Raw genomic sequence first — 17,633 nt, 5'->3', positions numbered from 1 at the left:
TGTTCTTGTAGTTCAAATTTGAATCATGCACATTAAATGCCCAGAAACTCAATTAATGTATAAAAAAGGCCAAATGTACCCGAAATAATTCCAAATTTTAGCACGATACTTTCATTTGGTCTCATCTGCCCATGTAAAAAAATTAAGGCGGGAGAAGGCAGTGTAAGTATGTCGTTTCACACATGGAGGTGACACATTCCCTCTCAAAACCACGAGCCTTCTTGGGGGAAGCTCTGGTTTGCAAGAATCTCACACCAAAGCTTGTCCCAATTAAACCAAAAAATTACCGCAACATGTTGGTGCCATGCCATGAGACCATGCCAAGTTTCATGATTTTCAGGCGTGTTTTGGATTTATAGGAATTAAAAAACTCAAGTTTCTCAATCTTTTTGGCCGAGCCATGATGCCCAGATGTTTGAATTTCACTCCCATTTCAAGCATGGGACCTATAAATACACCCAAGGACACACATGTGATTTTTGAACCAACTTTGGTGCACTGGAGCATGTGCTTGTAGTTCAAATTTGAATTATGCACATTAAATGCGCAGAAACTCAATCAATGTATTAAAAGGCCAAATGAACCCAGAATAATACCAAAATTTAGCACGATACTTTACCGCGGCATGTTGGTGCCATGTCATGACACCATGCCAAGTTTCATGATTTTCAGGCGTGTTTTGGATTTACAGGAATTAAAAACCAAGTGTCTCAATCTTTCCGGCCAAGCCACGACGCCCAGATGTTTGAATTTCATTGCCATTTCTTGCATGGGACCTATAAATTCACCCAAAGACACTCCTGTGATTTTTCAACCAACTTTGGTGCATTGGAGCATGTTCTTTTAGTTCAAACTTGAATTATGCACATTAAATGCCCAGAAACTCAATTAATTTATAACAAAAGGCCAAATATACCCGAAATAATTCCAAATTTTAGCATGATACTTTAATTTCGTCTCATCTGCCTGTGTAAAAAAATTAAGGCGGGAGAAGGCAGTATACGCATGTCGTTTCACACACAAAGGTGAAACATTCCCTCTCGAAACCACGAGCCTTCTTGAGCGAAGCTCCGGTTTGCAAGAAGCTCACACCAAAGCTTGTCCCAATTCGGCCAAAAAAATTACCGCAGCATGTGGGTACCATGCCATGAGACCACGCCAAGTTTCTTGATTTTCAGGCGTGTTTTGGATTTACAGGAATTAAAAAATCAAGTTTCTCAATCTTTTCGGCCGAGCCACGACCCCAGATGTTTGAATTTCATTCTCATTTCTTGCATGGGACCTATAAATACACCCAACGACAAACAAGTGATTTTTGGACCAACTTTGGTGCATTGGAGCATGTGCTTGTAGTTCAAATTTGAACTATGCACATTAAATGCGGAGAAACTCAATCAATGTATTAAAAGGCCAAACGAACCCGAAATAATACCAAAATTTAGCATGATACTTCTATTTGGTATAATCTTCCTGTGTAAAAAAATTAAGTCGGGAGAAGGCAGTGTACGTATGTTGTTTCGCACACGGAGGTGACACGTTCCCTCTCGGAACCACGAGCCTTCTTGAGGGAAGCTCCGATTTGCAAGAAGCTTACACCAAAGCCTATCCCAATTCGGCCGAAAAATTTACCGCGGCATGTTGGTGCCATGTCATGACACCATGCCAAGTTTCATGATTTTCAGGCGTGTTTTAGATTTACAGGAATTAAAAACCAAGTTTCTCAATCTTTCCGGCCAAGCCACGACGCCCAGATGTTTGAATTTCATTCCCATTTCTTGCATCGAACCTATATATTCACCCAAAGACACACATGTGATTTTTCAACCAACTTTGGTGCACTAGAGCATGTTCTTGTAGCTCAAATTTGAATTATGCACATTAAATGCCCTAAAAATCAACTAATGTATAAAAAGGCCAAAGTACCCGAAATAATTCCAAATTTTAGCATGATACTTTTATTTGGTCTCATCTGCCTGTGTAAAAAAATTAAGGCGGGAGAAGGCAGTGTACGTATCTCGTTTCGCACACGAAGGTGACACATTCCCTCTCGAAACCACGAGCCTTCTTGAGGGAAGCTCCGGTTTGAAAGAAGCTCACACCAAAGCTTGTCCCAATTCAGCCAAAAAAATTACCATAGCATGTTGGTGCCATGCCATCGGACCATGCCAAGTTTCATGATTTTTAGGTCTGTTTTGGATTTACAGGAATTAAAAAATCAAGTTTCTCAATCTTTTCGGCCGAGCCACGACGCCAAGATGTTTGAATTTCACTCCCATTTCTTGCATGGGACCTATAAATACACCCAAGGACACACATGTGATTTTTGAACCATCTTTGGTGCATTGGAGCATGTGCTTGTAGTTCAAATTTGAACTATGCACATTTAATGCGCAGAAACTCAATCAAAGTATTAAAAGGCCAAACGAACCCGGAATAATACAAAAATTTAGCACGATACTTTACCGCGGCATGTTGGTGCCATGTCATGACACCATGCCAAGTTTCATGAATTTCAGGAGTGTTTTGGATTTACAGGAATTAAAAACCAAGTTTCTCAATCTTTCCGGCCAAGCCACGACGCCCAGATGTTTGAATTTCATTCCCATTTCTTGCATGGGGCCTATAAATTCACCCAAAGACACACATGTGATTTTTCAACCAATTTTGGTGCACTGGAGAATGTTCTTGTAGTTCAAATTTGAATTATGCACATTAAATGCCCAGAAACTCAATTAATGTATAAAAGAGGCCAAATGTACCCGAAATAATTCCAAATTTTAGCATGATACTTTTATTTGGTCTCATCTGCCTGTGTAAAAAAATTAAGGCGGGAGAAGGCAGTGTACGTATGTCGATTCGCACATGGAGGTGACACATTCCTTCTCAAAACCACGAGCCTTCTTGAGGGAAGCTCCGCTTTGCAAGAATCTCACACCAAAGCTTGTCCCAATTCGGCCAAAAAATTTACTACAACATGTTGGTGGCATGACATGAGACCATGCCAGGTTTCGTGATTTTCAGGCGTGTTTTGGATTACAGGAATTAAAAAATCAAGTTTCTCAATCTTTTCGGCCGAACCACGACGCCCAGATGTTTGAATTTCATTCCCATTTCTTGCATGGTACCTATAAATACACCGAAGGACACACATGTGATTTTTGAACCAACTTTGGTGCACTAGAGCATGTGCTTGTAGTTGAAATTTGAATTATGCACATTAAATGCGCAAAAACTCAATCAATGTATTAAGAGGCGAAACTAACCCAGAATAATACCAAAATTTAGCACGATACTTTACCGCGGCATGTTGGTGCCATGTCATGACACCATGCCAAGTTTCATGATTTTCAGGCGTGTTTTGGATTTACAGGAATTAAAAACCAAGTGTCTCAATCTTTCTGGCGAAGCCACGATGCCCAGATGTTTGAATTTCATTCCCATTTCTTGCATGGGACCTATAAATTCACCCAAAGACACTCATGTGATTTTTCAACCAACTTTGGTGCACTGGAGCATGTTCTTTTAGTTCAAATTTGAATTATGCACATTAAATGCCCAGAAACTCAATAAATTTATAAAAAAAGGCCAAATGTACCCGAAATAATTCCAAATTTTAGCACGATACTTTTATTTGGTCTCATCTGCGTGTGTAAAAAAATTAAGGCGGGAGAAGGAAATATACGCATGTCGTTTCACACACAAAGGTGAAACATTCCCTCTCGAAACCACGAGCCTTCTTGAGGGAAGCTCCGGTTTGCAAGAAGCTCACACCAAAGCTTGTCCCAATTCGGCCAAAAAAATTACCGCAGCATGTCGGTACCATGCCATGAGACCACGCCAAGTTTCTTGATTTTCAGGCGTGTTTTGGATTTACAGGATTTAAAAAATCAAGTTTCTTAATCTTTTTGGCCGAGCCACGACCCCAGATGTTTGAATTTCATTCTCATTTCTTGCATGGGACCTATAAATACACCCAAGGACAAACAAGTGATTTTTGAACCAACTTTGGTGCACTGGAGCATGTGCTTGTAGTTCAAATTTGAACTATGCACATTAAATGCGCAGAAACTCAATCAATGTATTAAAAGGCCAAACGAACCCAGAATAATACCAAAATTTAGCACGATACTTTACCGCGGCATGTTGGTGCCATGTCATGACACCATGCCAAGTTTCATGATTTTCAGGCGTGTTTTAGATTTACAGGAATTAAAAACCAAGTGTCTCAATTATTTCCGGCCAAGCCACGACGCCCATATGTTTGAATTTCATTCCCATTTCTTGCATGGGACCTATAAATTCACCCAAAGACACTCATGTGTTTTTTCAACCAACTTTGGTGCACTGGAGCATGTTCTTGTAGTTCAAATTTGAATTATGCACATTAAATGCCCAGAAACTCAATTAATGTATAAAAGAGGCCAAATTTACCCGAAATAATTCCAAATTTTAGCATGATACTTTTATTTGGTCTCATCTGCCTGTGTAAAAAAATTAAGGCGGGAGAAGGCAGTGTACGTATGTCGTTTCGCACATGGAGGTGACACATTCCTTCTCAAAACCACGAGCCTTCTTGAGGGAAGCTCCGCTTTGCAAGAATCTCACACCAAAGCTTGTCCCAATTCGGCCAAAAAATTTACTACAACATGTTGGTGCCATGCCATGAGACCATGCCAGGTTTCGTGATTTTCAGCCGTGTTTTGGATTTACAGGAATTAAAAAATCAAGTTTCTCAATCTTTTCGGCCGAACCACGACGCCCAGATGTTTGAATTTCATTCCCATTTCTTGCACGGGACCTATAAATACACCGTAGGACACACATGTGATTTTTGAACCAACTTTGGTGCACTAGAGCATGTGCTTGTAGTTGAAATTTGAATTATGCACATTAAATGCGCAAAAACTCAATGAATGTATTAAAAGGCGAAACTAACCCAGAATAATGCCAAAATTTATCATGATACTTTAGCGCGGCATGTTGGTGCCATGTCATGACACCATGCCAAGTTTCATGATTTTCAGGCGTGTTTTGGATTTACAGGAATTAAAAACCAAGTGTCTCAATCTTTCTGGCCAAGCCACGACGCCCAGATGTTTGAATTTCATTCCCATTTCTTGCATGGGACCTATAAATTCACCCAAAGACACTCATGTGATTTTTCAACCAACTTTGGTGCACCGGAGCATGTTCTTTTAGTTCAAATTTGAATTATGCACATTAAATGCCCAGAAACTCAATTAATTTATAAAAAAAGGCCAAATGTACCCGAAATAATTCCAAATTTTAGCACGATACTTTTATTTGTTCTCATCTGCCTGTGTAAAAAAATTAAGGCGGGAGAAGGCAGTATACGCATGTCGTTTCGCACACAAAGGTGACACATTCCCTCTCGAAACCACGAGCCTTCTTGAGGGAAGCTCCGGTTTGCAAGAAGCTCACACCAAAGCTTGTCCCAATTCGGCCAAAAAAATTACCGCAGCATGTCGGTACCATGCCATGAGACCACGCCAAGTTTCTTGATTTTCAGGCGTGTTTTGGATTTACAGGAATTAAAAAAATCAAGTTTCTTAATCTTTTCGGCCGAGCCACGACCCCGGATGTTTGAATTTCATTCTCATTTCTTGCATGGGACCTATAAATACACCCAAGGACAAACAAGTGATTTTTGAACCAACTTTGGTGCACTGGAGCATGTGCTTGTACTTCAAACTTGAACTATGCACATTAAATGCGCAGAAACTCAATCAATGTATTAAAAGGCCAAACGAACCCGAAATAATACCAAAATTTAGCACGATACTTATATTTGGTCTAATCTTCCTGTGTAAAAAAAATTAAGTCGGGAGAAGGCAGTGTACGTATGTTGTTTCGCACACGGAGGTGACATGTTCCCTCTCGGAACCACGAGCCTTCTTGAGGGAAGCTCCGGTTTGCAAAAACTTAGACCAAAGCCTATCCCAATTCGGCCAAAAAATTTACAGCGGCATGTTGGTGCCATGTCATGACACCATGCCAAGTTTCATGATTTTCAGGCGTGTTTTGGGTTTACAGGAATTAAAAACCAAGTTTCTCAATCTTTTCGGCCAAGCCACGACGCCCAGATATTTGAATTTCATTCCCATTTCTTGCATGGGACCTATAAATTCACCCAAAGACACTCATGTGTTTTTTCAACCAACTTTGGTGCACTGGAGCATGTTCTTGTAGTTCAAATTTGAATTATGCACATTAAATGCGTAGAAACTCAATTAATGTATAAAAGAGGCCAAATGTACCCGAAATAATTCCAAATTTTAGCACGATACTTTTATTTGGTCTCATCTGCCTGTGTAAAAAAATTAAGGCGGGAGAAGGCAGTGTACGTATGTCGTTTCGCACATGGAGGTGACACATTCCTTCTCAAAACTACGAGCCTTCTTGAGGGAAGCTCCGCTTTGCAAGAATCTCACACCAAAGCTTGTCCCAATTCGGCCAAAAAATTTACTACAACATGTTGGTGCCATGCCATGAGACCATGCCAGGTTTCGTGATTTTCAGGCGTGTTTTGGATTTACAGGAATTAAAAAATCAAGTTTCTCAATCTTTTCGACCGAACCACGACGCCCAGATGTTTGAATTTCATTCCCATTTCTTGCATGGGACCTATAAATACACCCAAGGACACACATGTGATTTTTGAACCAACTTTGGTGCACTAGAGCATGTGCTTGTAGTTGAAATTTGAATTATGCACATTAAATGCGCAAAAACTCAATCAATGTATTAAAAGGCGAAACTAACCCAGAATAATACCAAAATTTAGCACGATACTTTACCGCGGCATGTTGGTGCCATGTCATGACACCATGCCAAGTTTCATGATTTTCAGGCGTGTTTTGGATTTACAGGAATTAAAAACCAAGTGTCTCAATCTTTCTGGCCAAGCCACGACGCCCAGATGTTTGAATTTCATTCCCATTTCTTGCATGGGACCTATAAATTCACCCAAAGACACTCATGTGATTTTTCAACCAACTTTGGTGCACTGGAGCATGTTCTTTTAGTTCAAATTTGAATTATGCACATTAAATGCCCAGAAACTCAATTAATTTATAAAAAAGGCCAAATGTACCCTAAATAATTCCAAATTTTAGCACGATACTTTTATTTGGTCTCATCTGCCTGTGTAAAAAAATTAAGGTGGGAGAAGGCAGTATACGCATGTCGTTTCGCACACAAAGGTGACACATTCCCTCTCGAAACCACGAGCCTTCTTGAGGGAAGCTCCGGTTTGCAAGAAGCTCACACCAAAGCTTGTCTCAATTCGGCCAAAAAAATTACCGCAGCATGTCGGTACCATGCCATGAGACCACGCCAAGTTTCTTGATTTTCAGGTGTGTTTTGGATTTACAGGAATTAAGAAATCAAGTTTCTTAATCTTTTCGGCCGAGCCACGACCCCAGATGTTTGAATTTCATTCTCATTTCTTGCATGGGACCTATAAATACACCCAAGGACAAACAAGTGATTTTTGAACCAACTTTGGTGCACTGGAGCATGTGCTTGTAGTTCAAATTTGAACTATGCACATTAAATGCGCAGAAACTCAATCTATGTATTAAAAGGCCAAACGAACCCGAAATAATACCAAAATTTAGCACGATACTTCTATTTGGTCTAATCTTCCTGTGTAAAAAAAATTAAGTCGGGAGAAGGCAGTGTACGTATGTTGTTTCGCACACGGAGGTGACACGTTCCCTCTCTGAACCACGAGCCTTCTTGAGGGAAGCTCCAGTTTGCAAGAAACTTACACCAAAGCCTATCCCAATTTGGCCGAAAAATTTACCGCGGCATGTTGGTGCCATGTCATGACACCATACCAAGTTTCATGATTTTCAGGCATGTTTTGGATTTACAGGAATTAAAAACCAAGTTTCTCAATCTTTTCGGCCAAGCCACGACGCCCAGATGTTTGAATTTCATTCCCATTTCTTGCATCGGACCTATATATTCACCCAAAGACACACATGTGATATTTCAACCAACTTTGGTGCACTAGAGCATGTTCTTGTAGCTCAAATTTGAATTATGCACATTAAATGCCCTAAAAATCAATTAATGTATAAAAAGGCCAAATGTACCCGAAATAATTCCAAATTTTAGCATGATACTTTTATTTGGTCTCATCTGCCTGTGTAAAAAAATTAAGGCGGGAGAAGGCAGTGTACGTATGTCGTTTCACACCCGAAGTTGACACATTCCCTCTCGAAACCACGAGCCTTCTTGAGGGAAGCTCCGGTTTGAAAGAAGCTCACACCAAAGCTTGTCCCAATTCAGCCAAAAAATTACCATAGCATGTTGGTGCCATGCCATCGGACCATGCCAAGTTTCATGATTTTTAGGTGTGTTTTGGATTTACAGGAATTAAAAAATCAAGTTTCTCAATCTTTTCGGCCGAGCCACGACGCCCAGATGTTTGAATTTCACTCCCATTTCTTACATGGGACCTATAAATACACCCAAGGACACACATGTGATTTTTGAACCAACTTTGGTGCACTGGAGCATGTGCTTGTAGTTCAAATTTGAATTATGCACATTAAATGCGCAGAAACTCAATCAAAGTATTAAAGGGCCAAACGAACCCGGAATAATACCAAAATTTAGCACGATACTTTACCGCGGCATGTTGGTGCCATGTCATGACACCATGCCAAGTTTCATGAATTTCAGGAGTGTTTTGGATTTACAGGAATTAAAAACCAAGTTTCTCAATCTTTCAGGCCAAGCCACGACGCCCAGATGTTTGAATTTCCTTCCCATTTCTTGCATGGGACCTATAAATTCACCCAAAGACACACATGTGATTTTTCAACCAATTTTGGTGCACTGGAGAATGTTCTTGTAGTTCAAATTTGAATTATGGACATTAAATTCCCAGAAACTCAATTAATGTATAAAAAAGGCCAAACGTACCCGAAGTAATTCCAAATTTTAGCGCGATACTTTTATTTGGTCTCATCTGCCTGTGTAAAAAAATTAAGGCGGGAGAAGGCAGTGTACGCATGTGGTTTCGCACACAAAGGTGACACATTCCCTCTCGAAACCACGAGCCTTCTTGAGGGAAGCTCCGGTTTGCAAGAAGCTCACACCAAAGCTTGTCCCAATTCAGCCAAAAAATTACCATAGCATGTTGGTGCCATGCCATCGGACCATGCCAAGTTTCATGATTTTTAGGTGTGTTTTGGATTTACAGGAATTAAAAAATCAAGTTTCTCAATCTTTTCGGCCGAGCCACGACGCCAAGATGTTTGAATTTCACTCCCATTTCTTACATGGGACCTATAAATACACCCAAGGACACACATGTGAATTTTGAACCAACTTTGGTGCACTAGAGCATGTGCTTGTAGTTCAAATTTGAATTATGCACATTAAATGCGCAGAAACTCAATCAAAGTATTAAAGGGCCAAACGAACCCGGAATAATACCAAAATTTAGCACGATACTTTACCGCGGCATGTTGGTGCCATCTCATGACACCATGCCAAGTTTCATGAATTTGAGGAGTGTTTTGGATTTACAGGAATTAAAAACCAAGTTTCTCAATCTTTCAGGCCAAGCCACGACGCCCAGATGTTTGAATTTCATTCCCATTTCTTGCATGGGACCTATAAATTCACCCAAAGACACACATGTGATTTTTCAACCAATTTTGGTGCACTGGAGAATGTTCTTGTAGTTCAAATTTGAATTATGGACATTAAATTCCCAGAAACTCAATTAATGTATAAAAAAGGCCAAATGTACCCGAAATAATTCCAAATTTTAGCGCGATACTTTTATTTGGTCTCATCTGCCTGTGTAAAAAAATTAAGGCGGGAGAAGGCAGTGTACGCATGTCGTTTCGCACACAAAGGTGACACATTCCCTCTCGAAACCACGACCCTTCTTGAGGGAACCTCCGGTTTGCAAGAAGCTCACACCAAAGCTTGTCCCAATTCGGCCAAAAAAATTACCGCAGCATGTTGGTGCCATGCCATGAGACCATGCCAAGTTTCTGGATTTTCAGCCATGTTTTGGATTGACAGGAATTAAAAACTCAAGTTTCAAAATCTTTTAAGCCAAGGCACGATGCCCAGATGTTTGAATTTCGTTCCCATTTCTTGCATGGGACCTATAAATACACCCAAGGACAAACAACTGATTTTTTAACCAACTTTGGTGCACTGGAGCATGTGCTTGTAGTTCAAATTTGAATTATGCACATTAAATGCACAGAAACTCAAGCAATGTATTAAAAGGTCAAACGAACCCGAAATAATACCAAAATTTAGCACGATACTTCTATTTGGTCTAATCTTCCTGTGTAACAAAAATCAAGTCGGGGGAAGGCAGTGTACATATGTCGTTTCGCACATGGAAGTGACACGTTCCCTCTCGGAACCACGAGCCTTCTTGAGGAAGCTCCGATTTGCAAGAAGCTTACACCAAAGCCTACCCCAATTCGGCCGAGAAATTTACCGCGGCATGTTGGTGCCATGTCATGACACCATGCCAAGTTTCATGATTTTCAGGCGTGTTTTGGATTTACAGGAATTAAAAACCAAGTTTCTCAATCTTTCCGGCCAAGCCACGACGCCCAGATGTTTGAATTGCATTCCCATTTCTTGCATGGGACCTATAAATTCACCCAAAGACACGCATGTGATTTTTCAACCAACTTTGGTGCACTGGAGAGTGTGCTTGTAGTTGAAATATGAATTATGCACATTAAATGCGCAAAAACTCAATCAATGTATAAAAAGGCGAAATGAACCCAGAATAATACCAAAATTTAGCACGATACTTTACCGCGGCATGTTGGTGCCATGTCATGACACCATGCCAAGTTTCATGATTTTCAGGCGTGTTTTGGATTTACAGGGATTAAAAACCAAGTGTCTCAATCTTTCTGGCCAAGCCACGATGCCCAGATGTTTGAATTTCATTCCCATTTCTTGCATGGGACCTATAAATTCACCCAAAGACACTCATGTGATTTTTCAACCAACTTTGGTGCACTGCAGCATGTTCTTTTAGTTCAAATTTGAATTATGCACATTAAATGCCCAGAAACTCAATTAATTTATAAAAAAAGGCCAAATGTACCCGAAATAATTCCAAATTTTAGCACGATACTTTTATTTGGTCTCATCTGCCTGTGTAAAAAAATTAAGGCGGGAGATGGCAGTATACGCATGTCGTTTCGCACACAAAGGTGACACATTCCCTCTCGAAACCACAAGCCTTCTTGAGGGAAGCTCCGGTTTGCAAGAATCTCACACCAAAGCTTGTCGCAATTCGGCCAAAAAAATTACCGCAGCATGTCGGTACCATGCCATGAGACCACGCCAAGTTTCTCGATTTTTAGGCGTGTTTTGGATTTACAGGAATTACAAAATCAAGTTTCTCAATCTTTTCGGCCGAGCCACGACCCAAGATGTTTGAATTTCATTCTCATTTCTTGCATGGGACCTATAAATACACCCAAGGACAAACAAGTGATTTTTGAACCAACTTTGGTGCACTGGAGCATGTGCTTGTAGTTCAAATTTGACCTATGCACATTAAATGTGCAGAAACTCAATCAATATATTAAAAGGCCAAACGAACCCGAAATAATACCAAAATTTAGCACGATACTTCTATTTGGTCTAATCTTCCTGTGTAAAAAAAATTAAATCAGGAGAAGGCAGTGTACGTATGTTGTTTCGCACACGGAGGTGACACGTTCCCTCTCGGAACCACGAGCCTTCTTGAGGGAAGCTCCGGTTTGCAAGAAACTTACACCAAAGCCGATCCCAATTCGGCCGAAAAATTTACCGCGGCATGTTGGTGACATGTCATGACACCACGCCAAGTTTCATGATTTTCAGGCGTGTTTTGGATTTACAGGAATTAAAAACCAATTTTCTCAATCTTTTCAGCCAAGCCACGACGCCCAGATGTTTGAATTTCATTCCCATTTCTTTCATCGGACCTATATATTCACCCAAAGACACACATGTGATTTTTCAACCAACTTTGGTGCACTAGAGCATGTTCTTGTAGCTCAAATTTGAATTATGCACATTAAATGCCCAAAAATCAACTAATGTATAAAAAGGCCAAAGTACCCGAAATAATTCCAAATTTTAGCATGATACTTTTATTTGGTCTCATCTGCCTGTGTAAAAAAATTAAGGCGGGAGAAGGCAGTTTACGTATGTCGTTTCGCACACGAAGGTGACACATTCCCTCTCGAAACCACGAGCCTTCTTGAGGGAAGCTCCGGTTTGAAAGAAGCTCACACCAAAGCTTGTCCCAATTCAGCCAAAAAAATTACCATAGCATGTTGGTGCCATGCCATCGGACCATGCCAAGTTTCATGATTTTTAGGTGTGTTTTGGATTTACAGGAATTAAAAAATCAAGTTTCTCAATCTTTTCGGCCGAGCCACGACGCCAAGATGTTTGAATTTCACTCCCATTTCTTGCATGGGACCTATAAATACACCCAAGGACACACCTGTGATTTTTGAACCATCTTTGGTGCATTGGAGCATGTGCTTGTAGTTCAAATTTGAACTATGCACATTTAATGCGCAGAAACTCAATCAAAGTATTAAAAGGCCAAATGAACCCGGAATAATACAAAAATTTAGCACGATACTTTACCGCGGCATGTTGGTGCCATGTCATGACACCATGCCAAGTTTCATGAATTTCTGGAGTGTTTTGGATTTACAGGAATTAAAAACCAAGTTTCTCAATCTTTCCGGCCAAGCCACGACGCCCAGATGTTTGAATTTCATTCCCATTTCTTGCATGGGACTTATAAATTCACCCAAAGACACACATGTGATTTTTCAACCAATTTTGGTGCACTGGAGAATGTTCTTGTAGTTCAAATTTGAATTATGCACATTAAATGCCCAGAAACTCAATTAATTTATAAAAGAGGCCAAATGTACCCGAAATAATTCCAAATTTTAGCATGATACTTTTATTTGGTCTCATCTGCCTGTGTAAAAAAATTAAGGCGGGAGAAGGCAGTGTACGTATGTCATTTCGCACATGGAGGTGACACATTCCTTCTCAAAACCACGAGCCTTCTTGAGGGAAGCTCCGCTTTGCAAGAATCTCACACCAAAGCTTGTCCCAATTCGGCCAAAAAATTTACTACAACATGTTGGTGGCATGACATGAGACCATGCTAGGTTTCGTGATTTTCAGGCGTGTTTTGGATTTACAGGAATTAAAAAATCAAGTTTCTCAATCTTTTCGGCCGAACCACGACGCCCAGATGTTTGAATTTCATTCCCATTTCTTGCATGGGACCTATAAATACATCGAAGGACACACATGTGATTTTTGAACCAACTTTGGTGAACTAGAGCATGTGCTTGTAGTTGAAATTTGAATTATGCACATTAAATGCGCAGAAACTCAAGCAATGTATTAAAAGGCGAAACGAACCCGAAATAATACCAAAATTTAGCACAACACTTCTATTTCGTCTAATCTTCCTGTGTAACAAAAATCATGTCGGGGGAAGGCAGTGTACGTATGTCGTTCCGCACATGGAAGTGACACGTTCCCTCTCGGAACCACGAGCCTTCTTGAGGAAGCTCCAATTTGCAAGAAGCTTACACCAAAGCCTATCCCAATTCGGCCGAAAAATTTACCAAGGCATGTTGGTGCCATGTCATGACACCATGCCAAGTTTCATGATTTTCAGGCGTGTTTTGGATTTATAGGAATTAAAAACCAAGTTTCTCAATCTTTCCGGCCAAGCCACGACGCCCAGATGTTTGAATTGCATTCCCATTTCTTGAATGGGACCTATAAATTCACCCAAAGACACGCATGTGATTTTTCAACCAACTTTGGTGCACTGGAGCGTGTTCTTGTAGTTCAAATTTGAATTATGCACATTAAATGCCCAGAAACTCAATTGATGTATAAAAAAGTCCAAAATGTACCCGAAATAATTCCAAATTTTAGCACGATACTTTTATTTGGTCTCATCTGTCTGTGTAAAAAGATTAAGGCGGGAGAAGGTAGTGTACGTATGTCGTTTCGCACACGAAGGTGACACATTCCCTCTCGAAACCATGAGCCTTCTTGAGGGAAGCTCCGGTTTGCAAGAAGCTCACACCAAAGCTTGTCTAAATTCGGCCAAAAAAATTACTGCAGCATGTTGGTGCCATGCCATGAGACCATGCCAAGTTTGATGATTTTAGGCGTCTTTTGGACTTACAGGAATTAAAAAAATCAAGTTTCTCAATCTTTTGGCCGAGCCACGACGCCCAGATGTTTGAATTTCATTCCTATTTCTTGCATGGGACCTATAAATACACCCAAGGACACACATGTGAATTTTGAACCAACTTTGGTCCATTGGAGCATGTGCTTGTAGTTCAAATTTGAATTATGCACATTAAATGCGCAGAAACTCAATCAATGTATTAAAAGGCCAAACGAACCCAGAATAATACCAAAATTTAGCACGATACTTTACCGCGGCATGTTGGTGCCATGTCATGACACCATGCCAAGTTTCATGATTTTCAGGCGTGTTTTAGATTTACAGGAATTAAAAACCAAGTGTCTCAATCTTTCCGGCCAAGCCACGACGCCCATTTGTTTGAATTTCATTCCCATTTCTTGCATGGGACCTATAAATTCACCCAAAGACACTCATGTGTTTTTTCAACCTACTTTGGTGCACTGGAGCATGTTCTTGTAGTTCAAATTTGAATTATGCACATTAAATGCCCAGAAACTCAATTAATGTATAAAAGAGGCCAAATGTACCCGAAATAATTCCAAATTTTAGCACGATACTTTTATTTGGTCTCATCTGCCTGTGTAAAAAAATTAAGGTGGGAGAAGGCAGTGTACATATGTCGTTTCTCACATGGAGGTGACACATTCCCTCTCAAAACCACGAGCCTTCTTAACAGAAGCTCCGCTTTGCAAGAATCTCACACCAAAGCTTGTCCCAATTCGGCCAAAAAATTTACTACAACATGTTGGTGGCATGCCATGAGACCATGAAAGGTTTCGTGATTTTCAGGCGTGTTTTGGATTTACAGGAATTAAAAAATCAAGTTTCTCAACCTTTTCGGCCGAACCACGACGCCCAGATGTTTGAATTTCATTCCCATTTCTTGCATGGGACCTATAAATACACCGAAGGACACACATGTGATTTTTGAACCAACTTTGGTACACTAGAGCATGTGCTTGTAGTTGAAATTTGAATTATGCACATTAAATGCGCAAAAACTCAATCAATGTATTAAAAGGCGAAATGAACCCAGAATAATACCAAAATTTAGCACGATACTTTACCGCGGCATGTTGGTGCCATGTCATGACATCATGCCAAGTTTCATGTTTTTCAGGCGTGTTTTGGATTTACAGGAATTAAAAACCAAGTGTCTCAATCTTTCTGGCCAAGCCACGACGCCCAGATGTTTGAATTTCATTCCCATTTCTTGCATGGGACCAATAAATTCACCCAAAGACACTCATGTGATTTTTCAACCAACTTTGGTGCACTGGAGCATGTTCTTTTAGTTCAAATTTGAATTATGCACATTAAATGCCCTAAAAATCAATTAATGTATAAAAAGGCCAAATGTACCCGAAATAATTCCAAATTTTAGCACGATACTTTTATTTGGTCTCATCTGCCTGTGTAAAAAAATTAAGGCGGGAGAAGGCAGTATACGCATGTCGTTTCGCACACAAAGGTGACACATTCCCTCTCGAAACCACGAGCCTTCTTGAGGGAAGCTCCGGTTTGCAAGAAGCTCACACCAAAGCTTGTCCCAATTCGGCCAAAAAAATTACCGCAGCATGTCGGTACCATGCCATGAGACCACGCCAAGTTTCTTGATTTTTAGGCGTGTTTTGGATTTACAGGAATTACAAAATCAAGTTTCTCAATCTTTTCGGCCGAGCCACGACCCAAGATGTTTGAATTTCATTCTCATTTCTTGCATGGGACCTATAAATACACCCAAGGACAAACAAGTGATTTTTGAACCAACTTTGGTGCACTGGAGCATGTGCTTGTAGTTCAAATTTGAACTATGCACATTAAATGCGCAGAAACTCAATCAATATATTAAAAGGCCAAACGAACCCGAAATAATACCAAAATTGAGCACGATACTTCTATTTGGTCTAATATTCCTGTGTAAAAAAAATTAAGTCGGGAGAAGGCAGTGTACGTATGTTGTTTCGCACACGGAGGTGACACGTTCCCTCTCGGAACCACGAGCCTTCTTGAGCGAAGCTCCGGTTTGAAAGAAACTTACACCAAAGCCGATCCCAATTCGGCCGAAAAATTTACCGCGGCATGTTGGTGACATGTCATGACACCATGCCAAGTTTCATGATTTTCAGGCGTGTTTTGGATTTACAGCAATTAAGAACCAAGTTTCTCAATCTTTTCAGCCAAGCCACGACGCCCAGATGTTTGAATTTCATTCCCATTTCTTGCATCGGACCTATATATTCACCCAAAGACACACATGTGATTTTTCAACCAACTTTGGTGCACTAGAGCATGTTCTTGTAGCTCAAATTTGAATTATGCACATTAAATGCCCTAAAAATCAACTAATGTATAAAAAGGCCAAAGTACCCGAAATAATTCCAAATTTTAGCATGATACTTTTATTTGGTCTCATCTGCCTGTGTAAAAAAATTAAGGTGGGAGAAGGCAGTGTACGTATGTCGTTTCGCACACGAAGGTGACACATTCCCTCTCGAAACCACGAGCCTTCTTGAGGGAAGCTCCGGTTTGAAAGAAGCTCACACCAAAGCTTGTCCCAATTCAGCCAAAAAAATTACCATAGCATATTGGTGCCATGCCATCGGACCATGCCAAGTTTCATGATTTTTAGGTGTGTTTTGGATTTACAGGAATTAAAAAATCAAGTTTCTCAATCTTTTCGGCCGAGCCACGACGCCAAGATGTTTGAATTTCACTCCCATTTCTTGCATGGGACCTATAAATACACCCAAGGACACACATGTGATTTTTGAACCATCTTTGGTGCACTGGAGCATGTGCTTGTAGTTCAAATTTGAACTATGCACATTTAATGCGCAGAAACTCAATCAAAGTATTAAAAGGCCAAACGAACCCGGAATAATACAAAAATTTAGCACGATACTTTACCGCGGCATGTTGGTGCCATGTCATGACACCATGCCAAGTTTCATGAATTTCTGGAGTGTTTTGGATTTACAGGAATTAAAAACCAAGTTTCTCAATCTTTCCGGCCAAGCCACGACGCCCAGATGTTTGAATTTCATTCCCATTTCTTGCATGGGACCTATAAATTCACCCAAAGACACACATGTGATTTTTCAACCAATTTTGGTGCACTGGAGAATGTTCTTGTAGTTCAAATTTGAATTATGCACATTAAATGCCTAGAAACTCAATTAATGTATAAAAGAGGCCAAATGTACCCGAAATAATTCCAAATTTTAGCATGATACTTTTATTTGGTCTCATCTGCCTGTGTAAAAAAATTAAGGCGGGAGAAGGCAGTGTACGTATGTCATTTCGCACATGGAGGTGACACATTCGTTCTCAAAAC

This window comes from Triticum urartu, chromosome 2A, assembly GCF_056163025.1.
Source record: "Triticum urartu cultivar PI428250 chromosome 2A, HENAU_Tu73, whole genome shotgun sequence".
Taxonomy (NCBI): Eukaryota; Viridiplantae; Streptophyta; class Magnoliopsida; order Poales; family Poaceae; genus Triticum; species Triticum urartu.
This window is presented reverse-complemented; position numbering follows the sequence as displayed.